This window comes from Festucalex cinctus, chromosome 9, assembly GCF_051991245.1.
Source record: "Festucalex cinctus isolate MCC-2025b chromosome 9, RoL_Fcin_1.0, whole genome shotgun sequence".
Classification (NCBI taxonomy): Eukaryota; Metazoa; Chordata; class Actinopteri; order Syngnathiformes; family Syngnathidae; genus Festucalex; species Festucalex cinctus.
Genome location: NC_135419.1, coordinates 14,388,745 through 14,416,447, shown reverse-complemented (window position 1 = coordinate 14,416,447; position 27,703 = coordinate 14,388,745). Strand labels below are relative to the sequence as shown.

The 27,703-nt window shown below is 38.9% G+C and overlaps 2 protein-coding genes across 7 annotated transcripts in view; one reads left to right on the top strand and one right to left on the bottom strand.

The window, feature by feature from the left end:
• frmpd3 (FERM and PDZ domain containing 3) overlaps positions 1-14,250 on the bottom strand; it is an 84,981-nt gene extending 70,731 nt beyond the window's left edge. Inside the window, exon 1 of one of the 2 annotated variants that reach the window (XM_077531758.1) lies at positions 13,714-14,250. The gene's annotated coding sequence lies outside the window, so the exon portion shown is untranslated. The remainder of the gene's footprint in view (positions 1-13,713) is intronic. The other variant, XM_077531761.1, reaches the window with a different exon arrangement.
• LOC144025567 (uncharacterized) overlaps positions 1-27,703 on the top strand; it is a 162,341-nt gene that overhangs the window by 71,212 nt on the left and 63,426 nt on the right. The window contains exon 1 of one of the 5 annotated variants that reach the window (XM_077531762.1): positions 13,841-14,046. The exons of 3 other annotated variants lie outside the window; for them this stretch is intronic. The gene's annotated coding sequence lies outside the window, so the exon portion shown is untranslated. Of the gene's footprint in view, positions 1-13,840; positions 14,047-27,703 lie in introns of those variants that run through there. One more of the 5 variants, XM_077531770.1, reaches the window with a different exon arrangement.

The window sequence follows — 27,703 nt, the reverse complement described above, 5'->3', positions numbered from 1 at the left end:
TTTATTTATCTGAAATTTCAGTCTTATAGAGGTTGTAATCTGTTTCATGTTTGAACAGCATTAAAATAAAAATATTAAGGCTTAATGTGCCGTTCATATAACATTCTTCCATGCTCAAGGTGTGAATCCTAAAAAAAAAAAAAAAAAAAAAAAAAAAAAAAAAAAAATCGATTCTGCCGATTATTGAATCGATTCGAGAATCGCGCGATGTAGTATCGCGATATATCGCCGAATCGATTTTTTTTTAACACCCCTGGTAAAATACAACTTGACCCCAGTCTCCACAAATATATGCATTATTAATGAATTTATTACTGCTAAATTTTGACGTGGGCGTGTCTGCTGCGTTGCAACTGGAATTCCCCCTTACAGGCTTTCCAAGTAAAGGGCGGTGATGTTTACATTATGGATATTTAGGACTCCAATTCAGAAGCAAACCACCTTTCACAAAATCATCACATTTGTTGAAAATGTGAGAAATGCTTGGTGAACTTCGGGACTCAGAGACAAATTGGTGTGACAGTAAAATATTCATACCAAGTTATCAAATGGGGAAGCAATAAAAAGTATGTCAATATGTTCGGATAGGACTTGAAACGCAGACCGTCTCTGAGACGACACACTGTTTGACATGTCAGCAAGCTTTACTGTAGTGAATATTTATACGACTACAATGCGGAGAGGCTCGGTTTAATCATCAGCCATCCGTTGCCTTCACATAAATGTAAATACGCTTTCAAAGGCCTATTCATGAATAATATCCATGCTGGTGAGGCTCACAGACTAATTTGGCTTCATGCTCCAGCAAAATCCAATATCTATTCAATATCAGTTCCACCGTGTGTAGAAAAAAAAAGGGACCGAAATCCACATCTCAGCAGCTGTGATTGTATAACACTGCCGGATCCGACCACTTATGCTCAAACTGTTAATGTGTTACTTCATCAAACTCCCTAAACTGATTACAGCTTATTGTTTCAAATCAAAACTTGGTGTGCAGAAAATCCCAAATGGCACTTCCATGGAAATACTCTGAATTTCATGAGCAAATGTATTATTCATGTTCAGTTGTTTTTGTCAGCCTATGCCAGCCCAAGTTCATGAATCTATTAGGAACTATTAGTGTAGAAAGGCAACAATGCTCTTTGAGTGAGTTTACTAAATGGCCATTGAAGTGATTTTTGCAAATTACAGTAATGTAAATATAATAAACAAAATGTAGGAAAGAGCTGCAACCACTCCGAACCTTTTCCACAATTAAAAATAAATGTATTGTTAACTCAATAAAATCAAAACAGCATTATTTGAAGAGTTTATAGCAAAATACAGCCGTAATGTTAATAATCTATAATCATAAAAGTCAAGTCAAAATAAAATATTGTATTGTTTTTGGCTATGAGACCCCCGCTTGATTTTTTATTTTTTTTTAACTGGACCTGGGTATTAGTAGAATTTGAATTTTCATTATACAATAATTCTTATTTTGTTTTACTTGTTTTACAAATTCATTTAGTTGTCATTTCCATTAGTTATTAGGCCAAGTTAGTTACAATACTTCTTATTAGAAATTCTTCATTATAGCTTAATTTTCATTAGTTTTAGTGTTAGCTTCATATTTATTTTTCTTTTAATGTATTTGTGGAAAAACAAATGCCACAATAAACCTAAACTGCAATTCCCAAATGCCTTCCTTCTTCTGTATGGTCTTACAATAATGCCAAAATAAATATATACGTACCGTACTGTAATATATAAAGCTCATAGTTACAATTAGTTGAAATTAATTGTAAATATAGTTTCAGTTAGGTATCTTTTTTTTTTTTTTTACTCTAGTTTTTATTTAATATCATTTCCGAAAAGTTTGTTAATTTTAGTTTGTTTGTTTACTTTAATCTTGATCTGGGCTTGACAAGAATCGAACTGGCGACAAAGGGGAGCGATGTCTTCCGCTACACTAAAATTGTTTTGTTTTGCGCCGTAGGGGTGTCAAACTCATTTATGTCACATAGTTATGGTTTCCATTATGAATGTGATCCCAAATGTATAAACTGATGAATAACTAGTTTTGAAATCCGAAACAAGTAAAAACTGTTCAAATATTATCACATTTATTTTAAAAGGGGTATAGTAACAAAATACTTGTATTGCAACATTTCTAAGCAAAGTAATTTTGCAGTTTTGGTATTTCAGTAGGCGGCACAGTGACTGACTGGTTAGCACGTCTGCCTCCCAGTGCTGAGGACGCAGGTTCGAGTCCAGGCTTCGGCCTTCCTGGGTGGAGTTTGCATGTTCTCCCCGTGCCCGCGTGGGTCTTCTCCGGGTACTCCGGTCTCCTCCCACATTCCAAAGACATGCATGGCAGGTTAATTGTGCGCTACGAATTGTCTTTGTCTCCGTGTGTCCTGCGATTGGCTGGCAACCAGTCCAGGGTGTACCCCGCCTACTGCCCGAAGCCAGCTGGGATAGGCTCCAGCACCCCCGCGACCCTTGTGAGGAATAAGCTGTTAAGAAAATGGATGAATGGATGATATTTCAGCAAGAAACACGAAGTCGGGCCATATACATTGATGTGGCGGGCCAGAGGTTGTCCCCGAGCTTTTAGTTTCTCACCTATGTGCTACTGTTTTTTTGAGATCCTGCATGTCAGATATCTGTGCGTGTGTTGCAGCCCCATCAAGTAATTGCAGTCAATTTGCAATAATGATTTTCAAGAAAATGTCAGTGCGCCATTCTAAAATCAATCCAGAGCAGCTTTTTGGTGCTCTTACAGCGGCGTTAGATGTTTCTCGTATTTCCTGAAATAGTCACCTGCGCTTTAATGTCCCTCAATTAGTTGCCCTTTTGAACAAATGATAAACGCCGCTCCCAGTAGAACACAAAACAACAGGTGGGTCCACTATACCAGGTGGTAGATATTGATTAAAGAACATGTAAATGGAAATGATATATTTGTTTCTAAACATGTAGTTTCAATTGCTGAAAATGTGCAACGACTCCATGATACTGAATAGTGGAGATTATCTTTTTTTTTTTTTTTTTTTTTTTTTTTTTTTTTTTTTTTTTTTTTATGGGGATAAATTTAATGGCACAAAGCACTTTGGACATCCAGCATGAGTCACCCCTGCCTCACTACATCAAAATTTTAGTACCTTTTTTCACATCAGTGGCTATCTGGCGCAATTAGTCATTAATTACCAGGCCCGTTTCTACCATTATCGCATGCGGCTAGCTATTAAGCTTTGGCTAAGCACACCCCAAAAATACACATTTTCGGAATCCCAAAATTTATGGCTTGGTGGCGTTACTCAAATTTCCAAGTGAGACGGTGACATCATGGAGAAGCCTGATGTCCGTTATAAGCCCTTGAAGCCTGTTAGCTTGCAAGCTAGCTGCTAGCTAGAGTCTCTCCACATCGCGACAACCTAGTGGAATATATTACAACCATTGGAGGCTTTAAGCAGATGTACTGTACAGTATTTGAAACGTGATGTCTGGTCATCCTTTTTTTATGGTATACTATTTTTACACCTAGCTTTAGCATCTTGTTTATCTGTAAGCTTTTTGTGTTTGATGTACTATCCTAGATACCTCAGTACTTCTGTGAAGCCTGTAATGTTTATTTCATTCATATAGCAATTAGTGTTAATTTCTTTAATGAAAACTGAACAAATTTTTTTTTTCGTCAACACTTTTTTTTCACCGGACGAAAACTAGACTAAACTGGACAATAACTGAGACTAATGCATTTTCGTCGACTTATGAAGACGAGCCGAAAATGTACTTCACTTCATAAAAACTGAACTAAAATATATGGACATTTTATTTCATGAACACAAACGAGACGAAAATTATATGATTTTGTAAAATCCTGTCTCTGCTAATCGGTCACTGTGACACAGACATGTGACACATAGTGACACACCCCCTTTCAAATTTGCAGCTAGCTAATGCGACATTCACAAACACATGGGACAGACAGGAGGTGGATTCACGGTGAAAGTTTTTTTTTTTTTTTTTTTTTTTAAAGAAGTAAATAATAGTTATAACGTAACATTAATCCAATGGCTATAACATTCCAACAATACGGTTAATCAGACCGCTGACTAATGCTAGCTAACTTACTAGCTTGTAGCATGGTGCCATAGTAGCCACTTGATATACTGTAATTGTGTGACAAAAACGATGAGAACATTTTATGTTAAATAGTTTTAGATTCAAAATGTTCATTATCTGCTGATAAAAATAATTAACAGGGGTAAAATGATTGTCCTGACTAAAACGTTGACAGTTTTTGTTGACTAAAACTAGATGAAAAAAATTATGTTTTCTGGGAGTAAAACAAAGACTAAAATGATAGATTTAGAGCTAACTAAAGTTGACTAAATAAAAACAGGATGCGGTTGACTAACTGTGATAAAACTGGACTAAGACTGAGACGAAATGTAAAAATTCTGGGGATAAAATTAACACTAATGGCAATGATCATTCCAGCACGATGCTTTTATTGTAGCTCATCTATAGGTTGATGACGACAGTCAGTTTGTGGTTCTTTCCGTACCTTCAGAGGGATCATAGATCTCCAGTGATGAGCTTATGCTCCTGCCCTCCATGCATTGAAATCCCTCCAGGGTCCTTTAATCTTTTAATTATGTCATGCACCATGGAGGGCGAAATATGCAAATCCCTTTCCGTCTGTCTTTTTCCAATTTCCATTGCTTCAAATTGTTGGTACCTTGCCTTGAAGCATACGAGCTTGCAATGAAATTAAAATGACATTTTTGCGTGTCCTACCCGACAATTTTTTGCATCCTTTAGGCTTTGCCGTTGCAGTGAATGCTTTTCGTACCCGCGAGGGATGGCTATGCTGTGGAAATGGAACCTTGCATTGTTTACATCGGCATCTCAATCCTCACTGCCTTTTCTGGCACGCCGTTGCCATTCTTGGCTCATGTCATATAGACCATAGATCAGCGGAAATGTGTGACACAATAGGCAGCGGAGACTGAAGTTTGTGGGTCAAGCCAAATTGCAATCTGCTACCAATGCAAATAACCGGTAAGAAAATATGTTAGGTGTGTTGTTTGAAGTAATTAAGGTGACAAAATTTCTGTTTTGTGTCTCGGAACATGTATAAATTGATGTCGAGGTTACTGTTTGCTTCTCAAACACTGTCAAAGTACCTATAACTGCTTAGTGCACTGAAAGTATGCAAAATATATGTAAAAACAAAACTATAGCATAACGTATACATTGAACAGACAATAAGGACTTACTGATAATATAACTGAAGGTTGTATGTGATGTGTTCATTACAAATCACGCATGCCAAGAGCAACAAACTCATATGACCTTGCATTCCCAAACCTCATCTCACTTGATGATGATGATGATTACATAGCGAGAGGGAAGAATGCAGATGCACTGCCGTAGGTAGAAGGTCGAGGCAATTACAAAGAAAATGTTGATGATGCTCATCATGGCAATGATGGCTGTAAAAGCTGAGAGCACGAGTGGTAGTTTGTAGACAAGATATGGACAAATTCAAGTACCCCTTGATATCACTTTGTATGCATAATGTTACATTACGTGTTTATTATATGTTCACATCTGGATTTAACCTCATTGTATTTTTTTTTTTTAAAAAGCATCAAATTATGATATTGTAACCTCTAATTAACAGCTCACAATAATAATGATTTTAAATCCGGGTATCATTTGTTCTTTTCATTTCCCATTGGCATTAAAAAACAATGACAGATTATTTTGTTAGCTCTTTTTAAGCAAACACAAACTAATGGAGGGGGCGGCACGGTGGGTGAGTGGTTAGCACGTCCGCCTCCCAGTTCTGAGGACTCCTGTTTGAGTCCAGGCTCCGGTCTTCCTGGGTGGAGTTTGCATGTTCTCCCTGTGCCAGCGTGGGTCTCCTCCGGGTACTCCGGTCTCCTCCCACATTCTAAAGACATGCATGGCAGGGTAATTGGTCGCTCCGAATTGTCCCGAGGTGTGCTTGTGAGTGTGGATGGTTGTTTGTCTCTGTGTGCCCTGCGAATGCCTGGCAACCAGTCCAGGGTGTACCCCGCCTACTGCCCAAAGCCGGCTGAGATAGGCTCCAGCACCCCCCGCAACCCTTATGAGGAATAAGCGGTCAAGAAAATGGATGGATGGATGGATGGATGCAAACTAATGGAAAAAAATGGCTTATTTTTCACATTTAATTTTAGGCTCATGTTAAGAATAAAATTTGAAAACTGAGCCACTGAACTGAATATTGAAGTGGTTTACATAACATGGAAGTTTTCAATACAGTTATTTTCATAAATCTTACAACGATACATGTATAACTTGGTATCTGTTTGCTCAGTGCAGTCTGGTGCAAATAGAGCAAGCAGAAGGAAACACAAACTGGCTCTGACTGCAGCAAAAGCATACAGTACGTTTATTTTCAGATGTAATGCACGAAGCCGAATACAATAATGTTTCAGACACGTTTGTCCTTGATATAAAATGGCTGACAGAAGAGGTGAATTTGGAAAAATCTTTTTTTTTTTTTTTTATGTTATTTTTATTTGGATTAACATAATAACCAGTCACGTCTCTGTGTGCCCTGCGATTGGCTGGAAACCAGTCCAGGGTGTACCACGCCTACTGCCCATAGCCATCTGAGATAGGCTCCAGCACCCCCCACGACCCTAGTGAGGAATAAGAGGTCGAAAAAATGGATGGATAATAACCAGTCACGGTTTCATTTTGTGATTTTCATTTGACAATTGAAAATAGCATAAATTACTTGGTTTGGCACTATTTCGATGATGATTTTTAAGCATAGAGCGATGATTGGCCGATGTTTGGTATTTTGGCAAATATTGGCCTTTTTTTTTTTTTAAATATGACAGCTGCTAAGAGATCAGTGTGAAACTGTGTTAACTTTATTTGCATTTTTAATTAACTTCATAATCAATGCTGATGAGCTCCCTGAACATTTTTATTAGAATTGTAAAACAAATATGTCTATTAAGATTAAATACAACAGCAACAACATTTTGAAAATCTGAAAAGTCATAAATAAAATAATAATAATAATAATAATAATAATAATCATAATAATAATCATAATCATAATAATCAAATATGCCTAAATATATTTCAACAAAGTTTTATTTTTTTATTTTTATTTTTTTTTATTTATTCATTTATTTCGACGGCAATGTTCTGCCTTTCACTGAAAATGAATATCAGTTATTAGCCTCGACTACCGGTACAAATAATCACTATCATATCGGTCTATTGCTACTGATTTTGTCAGTCAATAAATTTATTTATTTATTTTCTATTTATTGCTGCCATTGTGTGAAGCATGTCTAAGAGTTAAGGAGCAACAGTGGTTGGAAGGTGATGAAAGATGAAACGGGGAAGACAGTGAGTGAATTCCATTAAATTCTTTTGAAATATTAAATCAATGTAAAAATATTTCAGACTCCTGCCCTCGTTTCCTTGCCAAATTAACCCCTGGACTGAAAAATGTGCTGCTTTCTTGATTTTTATTTTATTTTTTTTGCATGTGGAACCCAGTCTGGCAGAGCTGTTCGATGTCTGCCTGGCTTATAGCTACTCATTTATCCCGCAGAAGAACTTTTCCTAGTCCTACGACTGCGACGTCTCCTCGAGCTGTTTTTATCCCCCCCAACAGTGTCCTTTCTTGAAAAATGTATGTTTTTCTGTTTACTGCCCACAAACCTATGGTACGTTCAAGGTCCTTGTTTTCCTCTGTTGACAAATGAAAAAGGCTGCAATGTCGTGAGAGCGAGTGCAAGAGAGCCTGCAAAAAAAGACTGCAGTCATCTATTTGCTACATGCTTGCAGATACATAAATTGACATTTTTATGATGTTCGAACATGTGCTGCTTGTGGTTGTTATCACTGCGTTGACAAGGCAACAAAAACCTGTCTGTATTCGATGGACGTTTAATATTTAAGTGCCGGTGTTGTACATTAAGCAGCTGATTATGTCACAAACAGGAGTGTTATACCTGACTGCATTACAGTAATGACGTCTGTGCAAACAAACAAGGCAGCATGATGTAAAAATGATTTCCTCGATACGTGTGAAAAGGGGCCAGCGAGCCCGTCATAGTTCAAAATGTGTCTTGCAGGGTTGTATAATAAGCCACGTTTTATTTTTGTTTCAAGTGTTTTTTTTTCTGTTTTCTCTTTCCGATTCCAAGCTGATAGTTTGGGATGCTGGCCAAGTTAGGTAAGGGCTGCACACGACGCTGCAAAGCACAAGTGCGAAATTCAGTGATGTGATAGCGAGAGAGATTAATATGCATATTCACCAAGTAACACTGAAAAATAGCCATGTGTGAATAAGTGAATACAGGACAGGTGGTTACCATTTCGGGCCCATTGTTCTCTGATTGACGTGTTCAATGTGGCATGTTATTTTTTTTATTATTATTTTTTCATTGTAGTCCATCCGTCCGTCCATCTCACAAACTGCTTTTCCTGTTTATTGAATGTGACATGACAATTAATGTAATCATTGTTTGAAGGTGAGAAGACAAATATCTTTTTGGCTTTGACAGTCATTCTTTTTTTTTTTTTTTTTTTTTTTTTTTTAAATTGCAGATTTTCACAATAATCAAATAATGAACTTTGACGTCTGCAGCCGTCATTGGCAGTGAATGAGTTAAAACTTTCAAGTCACAATGAAACCTGAAAGGTTGATCACAATCTGTTGTGAGACACTGGAGGACTTACAATTTGGTTACTTTTAGAAAATTAATTACAAATCCTCGATTAACTTTACAATCAAATTATAAGTAACATTTTAACTGGGGACGGGCGAGTAACGATAAAGAAGTGGTATCGAAAATCACTCATTTTAAAAGTCTAAACTGTTGTAAAGCGTATGAACTTAGTCTGGTGAGGTATGCTGAAGTCTCATGTGACATGTTGGCTGTTTTGCTGAAAGATTTTGCATTGTTTAGTCTCATAGGCGGTTTTTGTGTTTTCAAGTAGGGACGTGAGTAGAAGGTTTAAAAAAAAAAATACAAAATGACAGCTTTCTACTAGCTGTCATTTTCCACATATTTTGATGATAGGCCACCACTGATTGGCGAAGTGTTTTCTCATTTTTATTGTCACTTTGTTCCATTTTGTGACATGATGGAATGTTGCTGCCGACAGCAATTAAACAAGAGTGAAAGGAAGTAAATCATAGACTGTGCTTTTCTCTTGAAGATGAGAAGTATAAACACTGGATGACAAATTATCACTGCAGTGAAACCAGAGACAAACAGAAAAGAAACAGACTTTAACCAAACCTGTTAACTAACCACCATGCTAGCCGGGATAGTTTAAAGTGAGATGACAAGCTGCTGTGTGACCTCTCGTTGGCAAGCTATTGGTATCGGGACACACATCATGAAATGCATTAGAATCAATGACAACAGTACAACATCACCTAGTAAGCTAGTAGAATGTAAAAAGTCCTATACCTGTGACGACTACAAATTATCAGTCAAGATCTTTCCAAAATGTCACATGAAATGTAGTAATCACTTGCTGAATGTTGCCCTTTGCCGTCATTTCTCGCTTGAACTATTAGTATCCTGCACAATACTTTTCTTCCACTAGATTTGCTTCTGCCAAGGCCGAACTCAAAAAGCTAACTGTTATTTTGAAATATATATATATATTTAAATCTGCCTGTCTGCTTCCACTCAGCCGCTCCCACTGGCTATAAATGTAATGGTGGGAACGGCAGAATCGAATGTATGCACCATCTAGCCACCAGGTCGCCACATTCTATTTAGACATGAATAGCATGACAATAGAGGAATCCATTTCAAATGGAGTGAAAATCAAACGCCTTTTCCCTCCTAAGTTTGACATCAAGCAGTGCTTTGAAAACTCGATGAAAATTTGTAACGAGCCTGGAGATAAAGATCTTTGCTTGCTTAGATTAAAAACCTTTTGAGCGTTTGTGTGTGTCGATGAGGCTCATACTTAACCATTACGTTACACTTAATTTGGGAGACAGGAATAAAATGTGTTTCTCATTTAACTGCCCTCTGTTGTAAATGTTTAATTGTTTTAGAGGGCCTACACTACTCTAGATACTTCTATAGTCACAGTTGAACATGTCCAAGCTGGTTCTGTTCACTCATTCCTTCATTTTAGTAACCACATACAATTTGAGTTGATCATGATATATCGAGCATTTCATCAATGACACTCAAGTCTCATTTTGTTAAACATTCTTCCTGCATTTGCCGGGTACCCTGGCTTCCTTCCTCATTCTAAAAACATGCACGTTAGCTTATTTGAAACATCTAAATTGTGTGAATGTGAGTGTTTGTCAACACTAAATTGGCTGGGGTACGTGTACCTCTTCATACTTGATTTCCTTTGAGTTCTTATTGTTGATGATAGGTTATAGGTTAAAAAAAATATGTTGGAAGAAGTTTTGAAACGATCGTTGCCCTGTTTTTGTGTTGATGTTTTTTTAATGTCACAAAAACCTGGCATTTGAACAGGGGTGTGTTGACTTTTTAAACCCATTGCAAGCTGCCTCAAATTTCAATTGTGTGCTAAAACAACGCATGCTAGGGATGAGTAAGCAAAAAAGTTCAGGCAATGAGGTCAAGCGCTAATGTTAGCCATGGCTAGCAGTTGTTCATGGCATCACTTGTTATGTTAAAAGAGAGAGTTGTTTTATTTGTATTTGGTTGTATTAGATTTAACAATGCTAAAATACTTGATGAACATTTTTTTTTTAATCAAAAGTGTTTTAATTTGTTTATGGTATTAAATATCAGCTAATAAATATCAGCTAATAGCGCTGCGCTTAGATCAATTGCTGTTGATCAGTCAATGTATTCTAATGGTCTAAGGCTAAAAGTTTGTTTTTGTTTCCTCATTTTACATTTAGCTTGAAGCTCCCTCCCTGTTTGTTTCAAAGAAAACTTGATGTTCTCGAAACATTGTTAGCTCCGCTACAGCTAGCCACCAACTGGCTAGCTGCCCTTCATGGCGTCACTTGTTACAATAAGGGACAATTGTTTTATTTGTTTATGGTTGTATTACACTTAAGAATGTAAAAATATTAAATGAGCAAGGCAAATGCTTATGACACCCTAATTTATCAAAGATGTTTAATTTTGTTAATATATTAAATGTCAGCTAATAGCTATTGCTCTGCACTTAGCTTAGATCAACTACTGTTGATCAGCCAAGGTATTCATTCTAATGGAAAAAGATTGTTTTTGTTTTTTAATTTTACATTTAGCTTTAAGCTCCCTGCTTGCTACAAAGAACTTACCAATGTTCTCAACACATGGATGTTAAGCGGGGTCATTACATGAGAGCTTCCTGTTTGTTTGTGCATTTGGTGGCACACGCTTGGTTACGCCTCCATATGTGCCCAAGCAGAGTTGGCAAGCCATAACAGCTGTTTGTGTTTGTCTAATGTACACTAACAGAGCATGATTCATCGTCCATACATGCTTTTGAAGCCCTACTGCTCAGTCACCCGCAACGAATGATGTCTGACGAGCAAAAGAACATCAAATCAACCTTTAGACGCCCACATCACTTTGCCGGCATGACCACTGTCGGCCTGAGTGGATTTCATATAGATGTTTGGCGGCCTTCACAGTCAGCCACCTTACTTTCCCAAACAAACCTGGTAATAAAACATATTGATAATTCCAGCATGCTGAATGTGCTTGCTTCTAGAATAAATCTTGGCATTAAATAGCGGGCTCTGTCTCTCCTTCCCTCGGTCCGCCTATGTCCAGTGTCTCCATAACCCCGCCACATGATGAGATCAGAGGAGGCTGGTCATCTAAGTAATGGCTTTCCTTCTGTTGATTCCTCCTGGGTCCGCAGCCCCGCATGCGGTGATGTATGCTCCACGCAACAGCACCGGACAGCTCATCTCTCTCAGCCACAGGCAGCACTGAATAAGCACATCCACCCCGAGCCAATCTCTAAAATGCACTTTGGGGTTGCTGCTGCTGCCTCCCTTTGACGTCTACTGAAAATGAAAAGCACAGTAACCGCTTTACACTCGTGTAATGAGCCCAAGTTGATTAGAGGAGAATTTGGAAGGAAAGCTTATGGCGTCTTCTTTAGCTTGTGGTCGGAGCCACGGAAAAGTTACTTGCCTAGCTTGCATTGGCAGCCATATTGTCTGTGACATTCACACCTACAGACTTGACTTTTTGCCACGTGTAATACTTTCATATAAAACCTGTTAGTTTTATTTCTGTTAGCTTGTCATGTTTTGTCAGATTTTTGGTTTTAGTCTGCTATGTTTTGAGTTGATATTTTAGCATAGTTTCTTAAGCCTGTTATCCCACTGAGCGGCGAACATTTGCAACACTAGCTAATGTTGTTGTTACGTAAGGGTTTATTAGGGTTAGTTCAAGGCCATAAGGTTCGCTAAATATTCGCCAGACATTCGCTTCATGTTTTAAACTGCCGGCGAATGTTTAGAGGACGTTTAGCGACCGTTGAGACCTTAAGCAAACCCTGACGTGAAATCAACATCCGTTAGTCGCAAATGTGTGCCACTTAGTGGGATATAGGCTTCATTTAGATTGGACTGGGGAACACAATTTTTGTTGAGTTCGGTCTGACAGTCGTTTTTATCTAATTTTTGATCTGATGAGTCTTTCTCGATCATCTTTTTATCTATAGGATCCCAGTTTTCCTGAAAAATTTTAAATAAATAAATAAATGTGCATCTATATGACTAAAACGCCAAGATGGAATAGTTTGGAACTTTGAAAACTAAAAAAAACAGAATAGTAGAACTTGTAAGCCCACGGTTACATGATTAAGAGAAACGACGGCACCAATCCTCTTAATTGCTACTATGCTAGCTTTCTGTTTACAGATATTGATGGTACAGATCGGGAGCTTCACAAACTTCATACTGTACTGTCTCAATTGTGACTGCACAAATTGCTGTAGATATAGCTGTAGATGAGTCCAATCATAATCACCTCTTCTTACTACAGTCTTTCTACAGCTAATCAATGGAATTCTGCTCATCTGGAGGATAAGCCAGATGTTGTTGTTGTTGTTTTTTTTTTTCAAATTATTCCATGCTAGTAGCTATTCAGGCTCATGATTCATTGGCCAAGTATAGTCCAGTTTTACTATGGGAGTAGTACTTGGTGTAAAATATAACTATAGGATCATGATTCAAGTGTTAAGTCTGGGATCTCAGGTGCTAAATGTCATGCCATCTCATGTGTGCTCGTATGCCAATAAGTTCATAGAATCTTTAAATCCCTGATTCTGTACTAGAATTCAAAAGAAACTCAACAGAGCCAAAAGCTTCCTTCCTAAACAGCTATACCCCAAAGGACATGAAACTCACATAAATGACATGAAATGCCACAGACCTTCACTTTCCTTTTCATCCCTCCCCCCAATAACACCCTCACACGAGACCTTCCATCCCCTACTGACAATCGTCAGATGTGCGATAGATATCGGACCATGTCCTCCAGGATACATCTTCCATTATCATGCTGCCACAGTGCTCATCCACTGCTTTCTAATCAATGACAGCGCAGCAATGGCAGCACAATAGGACACACGGGCACAAAACGGCAAAAACCTTCAGCAAATCGTCACAGATCGCATCGATTAACATCAAACGCACTGGATGAATTTTCATGAGGTTTGTTATCTCACCTGCGCGTCTCTCCGCAGAGGTCCTTTGGTCCCGTGTGCCTACTGTCAAGCCTCACTCTAAACAGCCATGCCCTCCTACATGGGCATGTATGCGCCACGCAGGTCAGCGGCGTGCCGTCCGGCGGATCGCGGATGAAGGATCAGGCTGTCCACCCTTGAACGCATCTTCTTGTGCTTCCTGCTCTCCAGGGTCATTCCAGCCAGCCCCCCCCCCCCCTCAGCAGCCGCAGCACCGGGCAGCGCTCAAGGTGGGTGGAGGGCTGAGCGATGGGAGGTGCTTAGAGGACTCGAGCGGACGCGGAGCCGCGAGCCGACCGCCTCCTCTTACTACAGGTCAGCACGCAGCTGCCGGACATGATACGCTTCTCCGTCGTCCGCCTAGCCGCCTTTCCTGCGCGTGTTTTTTTTTTTTTTGCGTTAGTCCACGTGTGTGTGTGTGTGAAAAGTCTCTTCAGCCTCAGTTGATGATGATGTCTGCTGCTGCTGGTGGCTCCGGGATGCTGAGGCAAAAGAAAAAGATACAGACAGAGTGAGAGAGAGAGAGAGAGAGATAGAGTGTGCAGAGGTAAAGCAGAGAGGAAGGAGGGAGAAAGCTTTTTAGAGCGGGGAGGGAGGATGGAAAAGATATTGGTAGAGGGAATGCAACCCCCCCACACGCCCTCTCCGCCCCCCTGCCTTTATCTCTATCAATCAATCAGGTGCCGGCAGAGTTAATGAGTCACCAACATAACAGTATCATGCGCAGTCACAGTGCATGTTATGTGTTTACTCATACTTTATTTTCATGTTGTGCTTTATCACGTGCAAATTTTTCCTAAGTTGTAACACTTCAGCATTAACAGGTGATGTGTTCCATACATATTGAAACGTTGACACAATTCTCATATATTTGGCGCTAAACACCGCCACAATGGATCTGAAATGAAAACAACACAATATATTATCTAATCTAAACTAATGTAATCTAATGTTCAACTTCAAAATTTACAGCTTTAATTTGATATCCAAATCAGGTGAACGGCGCAGCAATTTCAACAGTTTGTATATCTGCCTTCCATTTTTTAAAGGATCAAAATTAATAACTAAAAAATAACAATTTGCATTATAAATAAAATTTTACTCTTGAATTCTTGGCTGTAAATCCTTTGCAGTCAATTACAAGTCTAAAATATGGAACTCCCTTCAGTTTGTCCTCAACAAGTGCCTCTCAATTATTTTTTGTTATCCATCCATCCATTTTCTTGACCGCTTATTCCTCACAAGGGTGGCGGGGGGTGCTGGCGCCTATCTCAGCTGGCTTTGGGCAGTAGGCGGGGTACACCCTGGACGTGTTGCCAGCCAATCGCAGATTTTTTGTTATGCCCCCAAAATATTTTTGTCCCACCGCAACTATAAATAGTAGGGATGGGCGAGTACCGATACCAGGTATCGGTATCGGGCCGATACCAGCATTTTTTCAAGTACTCGAGTACTCGTGACGCAGACGAATACAAGCGACCGATGGCAGAGGGGGAAGACGTTAAGTGAGTCCTCCTTGCCTGTAACTGGCGCTAGCTTGCAGCAGTTTTTCACCAAAACTTCACTGGTTTGGAAATACTTCTAAATTGTGAACCTTAAACTAAAAGAGCATTTTTGTGTTTTTGAGCGTTAAGACTATTGAAGAGTGACTGTTCTGTTTTTTGTTTTTTTTGGTCAAAATTAAAGGAAATATATTTGTTTAAAAATATCTTTTAGTGATTTTTTTTAATTTGTCAAAATGTACTACTGGTATCGGCAGTTGGTATCGGTATCGGTGAGTACTGAGGGTCTGAGTATCGGTATCGGTCTGAAAAAAAGTGGTATCGAACATCCCTAATAAATAGTATAATTTGTCTATAAAATTGCTGTAAATACGCCTCTACAGAGGAGCTAATGCTCCTTGCACAGTCACCGACAATGAGAGTGGCACTGCCACCTACTGTAGTGGATGTGCAACTACACTTTATTGTATTATGTCAAGAAAAAAACTAAAAATTCATTGTATGGGTGTTAAGAGCAAAAAGATGAGAATTGTGTGCATGTCCCAATATTTATGACAACCGTTACGATTTCGCCTTACACAGTCGTACCTTGACTTCGAAATGTATTTATTTCCTTGACCAAGCAACTTAATTTGGCTTAATTTTTGTAGCTATATTTAAGAAAATTATCACTGTATTGCATAAACACATAATCATGTCATGTATAATTTCTTTATGTTGGGACAAGCTGACTCACAACAACAATCAGTATATACTGTACCCTGAAAGGGGCGTGGCCTCGTGAGCTGGTTTGGCTGGTTTGGTTAGTGTTCGTGTGATTGTCGTCGGTGAATAACGTTTCAGCTTTAGAATTGTCACAGTTATCCAAGTAACGACAAAGTGATCAAAGGATCCATATTTGATTTAATGAGACATTGGCAGTTTCACTATACAAGTTTGTTTGTACTTAAACTTGCATGGCTTAATCTTTCAGACATACATTTATTTATAGAGCACTTAAAAAACAACCACAGCTGTAAACAAAGTACAGTAAATAAAGCTTGAAGATGAATAGAATGGAAGCCTTTATAGTCATTGTATGGTACAACAACAGAGACAACAAAACTGGCGTTTTAAAAGCAAAAACATGAAACATCACAAATGACACAATAATAATGACAAGCATATATTACTGACAGGATGAATGTGCTCAAGGCGCAAGAGTTTGTCATTTCCCATGATGGCAGCTTTGTGACGGAAGCGGCTGGCTGGGCATCGAGGTGCAACGAGGGAGACGACGGCGCCTCAACAGCTGCCGACTGTTGTATTAGTTGTGATGGTGAAATTGTCTTGGCAAATATTAACTTTCCTCCTCCTCCTTTGTAGTTCTGCAAATAGCGCTGAGCATAGCAGAGAGCAAACCGCAGTGCTGGCTGCAGGAGCTAGCTCATTTTCTTTAAAAAGTACAAACCTTTGATGCCGCCAAACTATTGGATACACATTCCCTGGTTATCACACATTTAATGACAGCGGTTATTTTTCCTTCAGATTGTGTCCGAGTAGCTTGCATGCTACCTGATAGGAGTGTAAAAAAAACAGATTTGAACCAGAAAAAAAATATCTATCCTCCTGACTACCAGGAAAAAAAAATATTGTCCAATCATGTTTATTTTTGATATTCCCCAATCTTTGTGAAGTAACTAGAATACTGCAAAATAACTTTAAAAAAAAAAAAAAAAAAAAAGTTTTTATTTTTAAGCTATGATGTGTCCACTACAGAGGACATTTTTTAAAACTTAAATGCTAGGCTCAAATACAGTTAAAATAATTCAAACAATACTTTAATGTGTTCTTAAAGAAAACATGCAAACAACATTTAAAGCCTAAATTTGCTCAATAAAAATGTTCAACATTTACTTTTCCTCTTCCCTAAAAAGTGTTTGCACTGAGGGAAGCCATTTTCTTTTATGATGCAATCAAAGGTAGCAAAGCCCCACCCCTACACATTTGGTATCATTGGAAAGCTCTGAATGTCGTCGATAGAGCACAATCGAAGTTAATCGTATGCACTGGGGGGGGAGATTTTCAGGTTTAAAAAGGTCCACTACAGAGGACAAATTTGAATTGCTGGTAGTCAGGTTACATTAATTAAAAACATGAGTGTATCGGATCATATTGTTCCATTTTGAATATATCGACATATGTATCGAATCATCTGTTATTGAAGGGATATACCTTAGAGGGAAATGGCACATTTACAGTAGTGACAAGTTTGATCGAATCGTTCCACTTTGAATCATTTCACACCCTACATATCTAAAACCGTATCGAATCATCTTTTGTGGAGAAATGCACATCCTTACCATCTGACCTTTCCACCCAAAATACTTAATGCGACCTATTGTCCAAATAGTTTTGAGTCTTGAAAATTTAGTTTGATTACAGCGGCTATAAATTGCAATATTTGTGATGAACGTCTATAATTTGACCTCAAATCAGTTATGCTGCTGTATAAAGAAGACGTCACCAAATTCTGACGTCACTGTCCAAATATTTTTGTGTGTGGAAGCTAATGCAGATTTCTTTGAGCACACTGTCTATGCTCCTTTGATTGCATCAATTAAAAAGAGAGATGATAAATGATAGGACTGAAAGGAATGCAGATAAGGCTCCTGAAATGAGAGGGAAGGAGTACGCAGCCACTAATATCCATCTGATAAAAAAGCAAGGACATTTTCAAAGTACAGGAGGAGCATACTAAACAACCTCTTCATCTTCCTCTTTTTTGTGGTACAAGGATAAAGAAAGATAAGTCTTCTCCTTCTATTTGCATTCCACTTGGTAATACCCCTTGAGCAAAATCCCTCCCTAACAGGCTCTTTGTCGCATCCCAAATTAAAAGAGCCTTTGGTTGAGTTTCAATCTGGGATTTATGTCGGAAGAGCGGTTCAAGCAGCCGCCAGCCCCGTCAATATGGCAGAAAAGCCCATCAACAGATTCCCGGAGTCTGCAAGCGTCGAGGCTTGAGCGTTAGCGCTGGAGGAAGCTGAAGCCTACAGGCACTTTTTTTTTTTTTTTTTGCTACATTTGTTGAAACGACTTGACTTGAGCTGCATTTCACGCCAATTTTCATTCTAAACAACCTTGGTCCTCCAAACCACAACTGTTTTCCTCTGAAGGATGAAAGCATTGCACTTTTGAACCATTTCATTCCAGTAACAAAATAAATAGAAGGTAAGGTAAGAACAATTCAAAAGTTACGTTTGAATTCTTTTGTTGTAGCCTCCTCGCTGATGCCGAAAGAGGAACGGGCCCGCGCTGACCTGGCGCCCGTTTTTTGATGCTCCGATGTGTTCACCTAGCTGTAATCTGCCGCTCAATCAGGCTTTAGGTGTGAACCGAGGCCGTGACTGATCCCACGGTGCATGACTGTGCGAGGGGTAATTATGCATGCGGAACAAGGTTAACGCAGCGTTGGGTGAAGGAACGCGATTTAATTCACTCTGACTCGTGCGCTTCTGCTTCGCCTGTGAAACGCGCTTGTACTGTTAGCGCCGTAGCATCGCGGGGGGGATTATCTGGGGGTTGTGTTGGTTGGGTTGACTGCTGGCCCCAGGTGTAAAAACTTTTGGAGAAAACAACATTTCGGAACAGGAAGAAGGTGTCATGATCATTGAACTCATTTACTCCCAGCCATTTTGACTAAAGCAACCCCCTTTGCTCCCGGCTGTTTTACTGGATTTTGACTGATTTTGCAAGGCCCACAGACCATTGTGTTCGATTGATATAAAATCATGAAACCTACCAAATGAAAAATTAGAGTCAGGGAAAAAAAAAAAAAAAAAAAAGTATATTTCTATCTGTTTCCATTTTGCAGCCATTAGCATTAAAATATAGCTAAGTTTCATCATAATTCACAAATCTGTTTAAAACAGTGGGGAAAAGAGCTTTTTGCAACATGGCCCTGGTTGATCTCTTATACTCTGCTGCCACCTGCTGGCCGTTTTTGTTATAACTACCATGGCTTCAAGCATTCTCTTCAGTTCAAGGGCTGCATCAAAGCATTCTGTATGCTCTAGCATTAATAAAACAAACAAACAAACAAAAAAAACGTGTTTTTGGGACCATAGCAATATTTAAAAAAAAAAAAAAAAAAAAAAAAAAGTATAAATATGTCTTGGGGAGCAAATGAGTTAAGCTTTGACACACTTGCCTTGCAGTTATTTTCTACTTTCCGTCTTGTCACCTGTGATCTTGGCATTATCAGCTCTAGTGAGGTTTCTGTATGTTCATGGCTAATCTAAAATGGCTGCCGCTTCGAGAGAGAAAACATTTGTCGCTGACGTCAGATGTACACAGATCTGAATGGCTGGATTGGATCGGCAGCTATTTTGCATTTTCATGCAAAATCCCTGGTCGGTTGTAATGTCATAATCTGCTGATCGATCGATCGACGTCATTGATCGGATCCACAATATGCAATAGTTTTTTGTTTTTTGTTTTCTTTTTTTGGGGGGGTGTTTTGGGGAACGGGTGGTATCCATTTTTTTAATTGTATAAGCTTGTGTATGGAATGCACATTTATTGACTTGACTTTTGGTGGTCAACAACATAATAAACAAAGGAAAACAATGCAGGACATCCTGCATTTTTTGGGGGGGCATGTGGATATTTGTTTGAAATATATTCCCATTCTCACACAGAAGCTGATAAATCTCTGTCAAACAATTAATTGCTCTGGTCCAGTAGCTTCATCATTTTGGCAGCGTTGGTGCCACTGCTAGTGTAATGGGGGCCAACTACAGTATGATACAGATCGGTTCATTTGGGAACCTTTGTAAGGTTTGACACGGTATTTTTTTTTTTTACTGACACTGACGTATTTGTCAAGTACATTTTTTTCAACCGTGGAAGTGGGTCTCGTTGAGGTTGTCTGAGAAATTCATATTTGTAAACCACTGAAATGACAATTGTTTCCCTGTAGATGGCACCATAGTATTGATTAGCGTATCGTCCCTGTCCTGTGAGAAGTCCATTTTTGTCATTTTTACGTTTATGGGATGAAACTAAAGGCAGACATCCCAAAAATGTAAAAATAATAATAATAATAATCATACATTTTTACCTTTATGGGACGAAATTTAATGCAGACATTCCAAAAACAAAAAATGGACATAAGTGTTTTCACAGGACAGCGACAATATATTTGGTATAAACATTATGTATCAGTGCGTATTGCAATCAAGCCAGGCGGCTAGTCACCTTCACGGTGCATTTCTTAGTTGTGTATGTAATTATTTTGCCATCAGAAGACCTTTCCGACTCATGTTTTGTTGTTTTATAGTTTAAAGGTTACAAAAGCAAAAGAATATTCGCGTCAAAGTCATTGCTGTCACAAAAAGCAATTTTTCTCAACTTATTGGTTAAAAACTGATGTTTTGGTGAAACCAGCCGATGTTTCCCATGATTAACTCATTCACACCCAAAAACGTGTAAATACGTTTTTGTCCTTCATTCGCAAAAACCTTTTTTTTTTTTTTTAATGAGCTTCTGATATGAAGAGGTGGCTTAAAGCAATTGTAGTTATTACAAAAAAACGACCAGCAGGTGGCAGCAGAGTATAAGAGATCAGCCACAATCATTTTACAATAAGCAGTTTTTGTGAATGTGAATGAAAATAGATTAACCTTAACTAAATGGAAACAGATGCATTTTTTTTTCCTGATGAAAGAAGATATGCTATTCTTTCTTTTGGCAGATTCCATGTTTTTTTATAGCAATCGAACACAATATTCTGTGGGACCTGCAAAATCAGTCAAAATCCAGTAAGACCAAAGGGGTTGCTTCAATGAAAATGGCTGGGAGTGAATGAGTTAATAAAGAACGGAAAAAGACAGAAAAAAAATTTTCCTGGTGAAAAAAGAAGAGTGTACTTTCTTTTGGTAGTTTCGTTTCTGTGGGTCTTTAAAGATCAGTTTTAAAACAGCTGGTGATATGGAGAACACGGATTTGAAAACGGTTAGCTGTAAATACAAGAGAAATGTTAGCCCACAATTACAGAGCAGTGACAAACTCAGAATGTTTTGCTAACCAAGTCAGACATTGTTGTGTTCTCGCCGCTGTAAAAACACGTACACATCATAATCACGTGAAGCACAGCAAGTTACACGATGTATGAAATGCGCTATAGAAATTAATCTGCCTTGCTTTGCCTGCATTGTATCAGCAGTGACCTTGCCAGGGAGCGCGTCGCGGCAGTTTCAAGGCGCTGATTGCGATCATGCCACTTTGAAAGTCTTTGATTCTCGACAGCATGTGGGCTTAACGGTTCGATTAACCCTTGGATCGCCTCTGATCCCTGCGGTTAACAATGTTGCGGCGCGCTTCTAATACGGCACGTAATGCACACGCACAAAGACCCCTCACGGCAAGATACAGATTTCTCATGGCCGTGTTTGCGCTGCGGATTTATGCGCGCGCACATGGAAGTATCACTCAACTGCGATGTGACTTGAGGGGGTCGAGTGTTCCGCCGCATTAAGTTTCATGAGTGGATGCACAGTGAAAACGCAGGGAGAAAAAATTAGATGGTCAATACCCACATTGACCTTAACTTGAAGGGACATCAACAGCGACTATCTAAAGACATAGCGACATTACACAAAATGAAGTACGCTCGTTTTGTGTAACCAGTAGAGGCGCTGTCGATCTTGGCATGAACTACACTCTAAAAAGAGATTTGTTGAACCATTTTAATTAACTATGAGGTCATTAATTTTAATCACTTGAGTTCATTAAAGTATATATATATATATTAGATATTATATTTGTATATTTTATATTTATATATATATATTAGATTTGGATTAACTTAATTCAATCGTGTTATACCACTTTAAGCAATTCAGTCTTCAGTCTTAAAACTTCAGTTCAGCAATTCTCTTTTTAGAGTGTACTTCAATGTCATGATAATTCCCCTCGGAAGCATTTTTGTCCCATCTCTTTGAATATATTTTTGAACTAACCATTGAGCAAATGAATGTTCATTTTTAATCTATTCAGAAATTCCCGGTCCTACATTCGCCTCATTCAGTGCCATTGACGGCTATAGACGTCAAAAATCCATTTGAACTCATTTACTCTCAAAAATGTATAAATCCGTTCTATTTTAAATATTACCATGCTCCCAAAGATGTATTTATACGTTTTGGCTTTGATGCAGCGTCTGAACTGAAGAGAATGCTTGAAGCAATGGTAGTTATTACAAAAACGGACAGCAGAGGGCAGCAGAGTATAAGAGATCAAAAAGCTATTTTTTTCCCCCACAGTTTTAAACAGATTTGTAAATAATGATGAAACTTAGCCATATTCTAATGCTAATTGATGCAAAATGGAAAAAGATAGAAATATACTTTTTTTTTTCCCTGATGAAAGAAGAGGCTCTAATCTTTCTTTTGGTAGATTTCATGTTTTTATAGCAATAGGACACAATATTCTATGGGCCTTGCAAAATCAGTAAAAATCCAGTAAAATAGCGAAAATGTCCTGGGAGTGAATGTGAATGAGTTAACTAGGCTGGCAGTGAATGAATCTGAAGCGAGTCGTATCAACAATTATGAGGGTGTGCACACTTGTACAATATTAACTCATTTGTTAACTTTTACTTCCTCTCTCTAAAATATGCCCCCCGAAATTTGGTTGAGTTACCTTGTTTCTTTATAACACAAAATCCTGGCATTCGAACAGGGGTGTGTAGACTTTTTCAAATCCAGTGTGGGTGAGGCTCGGAACAGATCAACCATTAAATCCAGAGCTTAACCTTTTGTCTCAGCTCACTCCTACCAAGGCAGACCGATGCTGTCGTATGCCTTTCATGAACAAGACCCACAAGTTACTTGGACAGCTCCACTTAAGTCAGGATCATATCCCACTCCCTGATACCAGTCTCAGATTTGGAGTTGCTATTCTCACACAAACCATTTCAAATCTAGATGCAAACCACTCCAGGAAGATTTTGAAGTCAACAAAACCACATCTATCCATCTATCAGTTTTCTCCTGATTATCCAGGGTCAGGTCACAATCTCAATGACCCGTATATTAAGAGGTCTGTTACCCTGTACTCCAAAGGTCATGGCTCACAATGCTTTCTCCAGGTGCTGAAAGCAAATGTTGACTCGCTGGGTAAACTCCCATGCAGCCTCCAGGACCCTTGGCCAGACTCTGAGGTTCAATTTCAGCAGACCCTCCTCGCTGGGATCCCCAATTAGGCCTTGCCAGGAAGACTGAGTATTACGATCCCCCTGTAGTCTTTCTTCTTATAAGCAGGACCACAACTAAGGATGTCACGATACCAGAAATTTAGTAGCCGATGCCGATACTATTGAAATTTCACGATTCTCGATGCCATTTCGATACCACGGTAAAAATCGAAAATAAACATTAAATCCCATGTACTTCAACATACGCTCCTTTATTAGAAGTGACCAAAAAACAACGATACTGTTTGCTTAAACAGAACAATTGGCATGTAGCTTTAAAGCATTAAAATTAAATCCTGTGCATTAAAGTATTAAACAATAGTCAACAATAAAATGGCTGATACTGTGAAAAGATTAAGAATATTGACATTTCAGTTAGTAGGTATAGCTTAATGACTGTATGAAAACAGCAGATGCTGTACGAATACGCATGAGACACACTGTGCACGGACAGATTGCAAGCAGTAATTTACAGATATGGTGTGGTGAAACCCTTTTTTGTTATAGCCTATTAAAAAAAAAAAAAAGCCAGAATAGCAATAAATAATAGTCTATCACAACCGCACGTATGCACGCGTACAAAAACGCACACACACACAAACAAACAAAATAACAAATAACCATTTGATGTATATTATTTCAGGGTTGTTTAATGTTACTTTACGTAATTCAGTTAAATTAACGGCAACATTACCTAACTTTATGCGGGACAGACGAGGCTGAACATAACGCTAACGATACTTCGCCAAGCAGCTCATTTAGTGTGGGGTCATCATTCTAACGTTATTAGTGGTCAACAATGATAACACGGGAATTCAAATTCACTCACCTTGAACTCTTTGTACAAGTCTGGATGTCGATCATTTTAGATGTTTTGCAAAGCTGGATGTGTGCCCCCCCCGCCCCCCCCCCCCCCCCCCCCCCCCCCCCCCCCCCATCCCTTTCATCTGGAAACGGTTTCGGCATCTTTTGCATACATTTATTTGAGGATCGATTATTAATCCCTGCACATCAACCTCAAATCCAAAGTACTTCCATACTCAACTTTTGGCGTTTTTCTTCGCTACTAATTGAGGGGCAGTTGCCGCTGCAGTTGACGACGCAGATGTGTGGGCTACTGCCATGTTGCACGCATTGACTGTTGTTTTTCCTTATTGTCGCAGCGGCAGAATAGTCACGTGACGTCATTAGACGTTGCGTGGGTTGCCAGATCACCGCTCATTTACACCCTCAAAACAACACAAAAGACGCGGCCAGATCTGCCGCCTCGGTACCAACGGTACTTTGGGTATTGTAGAAAAGGCAGTACCGTCACATTTTCAGAATCTTGGCATCGACTTGGTACCGAAGTATCGGTTCTCGTGACAACCGTAACCACAACCCAAGATTGCCAGTGGAGAGGAGCTGTCCATGGTACGAAACTCAGACAGTCTCACAAGAACCAGAGTCTTTAGCAACTCTAGGTGGATCTCATTTAGCGCTTGGGCCTTATAACCGAGGAGCTTCTTAACCATGACGAGGTTAACAACAAAACATGGCCTTATGTATGTCTAATTTTTGACATGATTTAATTTTCATCCATGCTGTGCTGATGTGTCTCATCCATCCGTTTCACTTGGGTGATTTCCACATTCGTAGGCTTTGCTCGATTTATTCAGATTATGTATATATGCACTGTAAAATGTGAACTTTAGCCATAATAAAGGATGTAGCATTTCAGTAAAAAATATAATAGCACTGTCTTGAATAACAAGGATTAAACATGACAAATTAAAATGTCAGACTCTGTCACCTCAATTAACTCATTGGCTCCCAAAAACGTATAAATAGGTTTTATTTTAAATATTACCATGCTCCCAAAGACGTATTTATACGTTTTTATGTTTTTTTTTTATGCTAGAGTATATAGAAAGCTTTGATGCAGCCTCTGAATTGAAGAGAATTGTTGAAGCAATGGTAGTTATTACAAAAATGGCCATCAGGCGACAGCAGAGTATAAGAGATCAGCCTGGGCCATGTTGCAAAAAGCTCTTTTTCCCATTGTTTTAAACAGATTTGTGAATAATGATGAAACTTTGCTACATTCTAATGCTAATTGCTGCATAATGGAAACAGATAGATATGTACTTTATTTTCCTGATGTAAGAAGAGACTCTAATCTTTCTTTTCGTAGGTTCCATGTTTTGATAGCAATAGGACACAATATTCTGTGGGCCTTGCAAAATCAGTCAAAATTCAGTAAAACAACAAAAAATGTGCTGGGAGTGAATGAGTTAATGTAACTGCAGTCATCCATGACTGACAAGGTACTTTCACCATAATCCACAAAACGCATTTGTTTTTTGTTCAGGTCCTTACATTGAATACACGCAGCACTTTCCCGTTCGTACTTTCTAATCCTTCAAATGTATTCAGGAGATCAAAAACAAGCTTTCCGGGTCGAACCGATCGCGGTGCCAGGAAGCACGTCGCTAAAAGCGTCCTTTGAAACAGCCGACAGCTCATTTGTGTCGTCCGCGTTTACAGATGCTCCAAGATAGTCGTTATAGATCTCTGTCCAGCCGTATCAAGGATTTGGCTGTTATCGTCATGGGAATGAGACTGAAAATAGCCCGTGGGACTCCATGCAGTCAAAGAGCATTACGTTACACAGGCAGACACAGCACAACCATGTTAGTACAAAGCCTCGAGCTCCTGGGATTCCCGCATTGATTTGTGGCTTTTTGAGCCGGCAGAAAACAAGCCTGCATCCTATCTCACTCCTGTGTGACAACAACAGGAGGTCCGGTTGCTGATTATAATTGGCATAGCGTGATTCCAAATGTGCACTCTGAATCAAACTGTCATCGGAGCAGCGGGAGACGAAAGTCTCTATCGGGGTGAAAGCGCTCTAAAATTACGCTGGCTTCATCTTTACATGCGTAAACACTCCATCGTCTAGTTTTAGGTGAATGTGTGTGGCAAGTTGACAACCTATAAAGATACAAAAATGAATCGCTTTTTGAGCACACGTGCCAACCACTGCCCCATTTTTTTCAACAAATATTATTACTTGAATATAAAAGAAGCAGAACAGCATGAAATTTGGGAATGACTAACGCAAATTAATAAGAATCAAACAAAGTCAAGGAATAGGCCGCAGGGTAATTTTTCTCCCCCCTCCAGAACAAAGTAACAATACAAGTTCATGGGGAGGTTTTTAGTATCTTTAAATCACATTATTCCTGACTTCATTGTTGCGGTCAAGCTTGAAGAGTCGATTATACACCTGTCATTTCAATTTTTAAACTGACATTATTTGCTGTATTGAGCGTTTTTAATTAAATCTTCAGCGGAACCTTTGAGGCCCTTAAGGTGTTATTATTCTCAACTTTTGGGGAGAATACATCTCTAAAGTTTGAACTTGGGTCATGCTTATTTTATGAGACATTAATTCAAATTCAACTTGTTTGTGTTGTTTTTCTTTGGCGTTTGAGACTACAGCATTAGCATATTGTCACGTTATTATTGGTAAGGAAGAGTGTCATATTGTTTACTATTGTTAACATTTTTATGTTGTTTTCTTGTGATTTAAATGTACCAATTACTTATACTATATACAAAATGGTGGATTTCAGGAGTACCTGCCCACCTATCAAGTGTGAAATTACACCACCAAGCCAATGTTTTGGTAGCTCCCTATTTCTGGGAATGGGTCTGAAAGCGAGCAGTCCTCGTTTGTGTGAGTCAAATTTACATAATACAGCCCCCCACATCGATTTTCTCCACCATGGATATTGGCCCCATACTAGAGGGGCGGGGTAAGCAGTGGCTCATTTGCATGAGACAGAATGGTACCCCAAAATACTCTGGTAGTTTCTACCAAATAGATGCTAAGAGTACCGTATTTTCCGCACTACAAGGCGCACCTAAAAGCCTTCAATTTTTTCAAAAGCTGACCTTGCGCCTTATAATCCAGTGCGCCTTATATATGGATCAATATTGAGCCGCAACAGGTCTCGCTGTCAAGACGCTATCAGTGACCCTGCACGATCGGTGACACGTGTGCGCAGATGATCCTGCCATCTTGGATCGCTAGCTAATACTAATACTTTACCTCAGAGAAAATAATAAAAGAGCTGTTTATTCATTTTGGGAGTGAATGGAGTTGTCAGAAAGCTGGTTTGTAATCTATTAATAAAGTTTGACTGACCTATATGACTGTTTTGTTGACATTCCCTTTAGCGCAGCA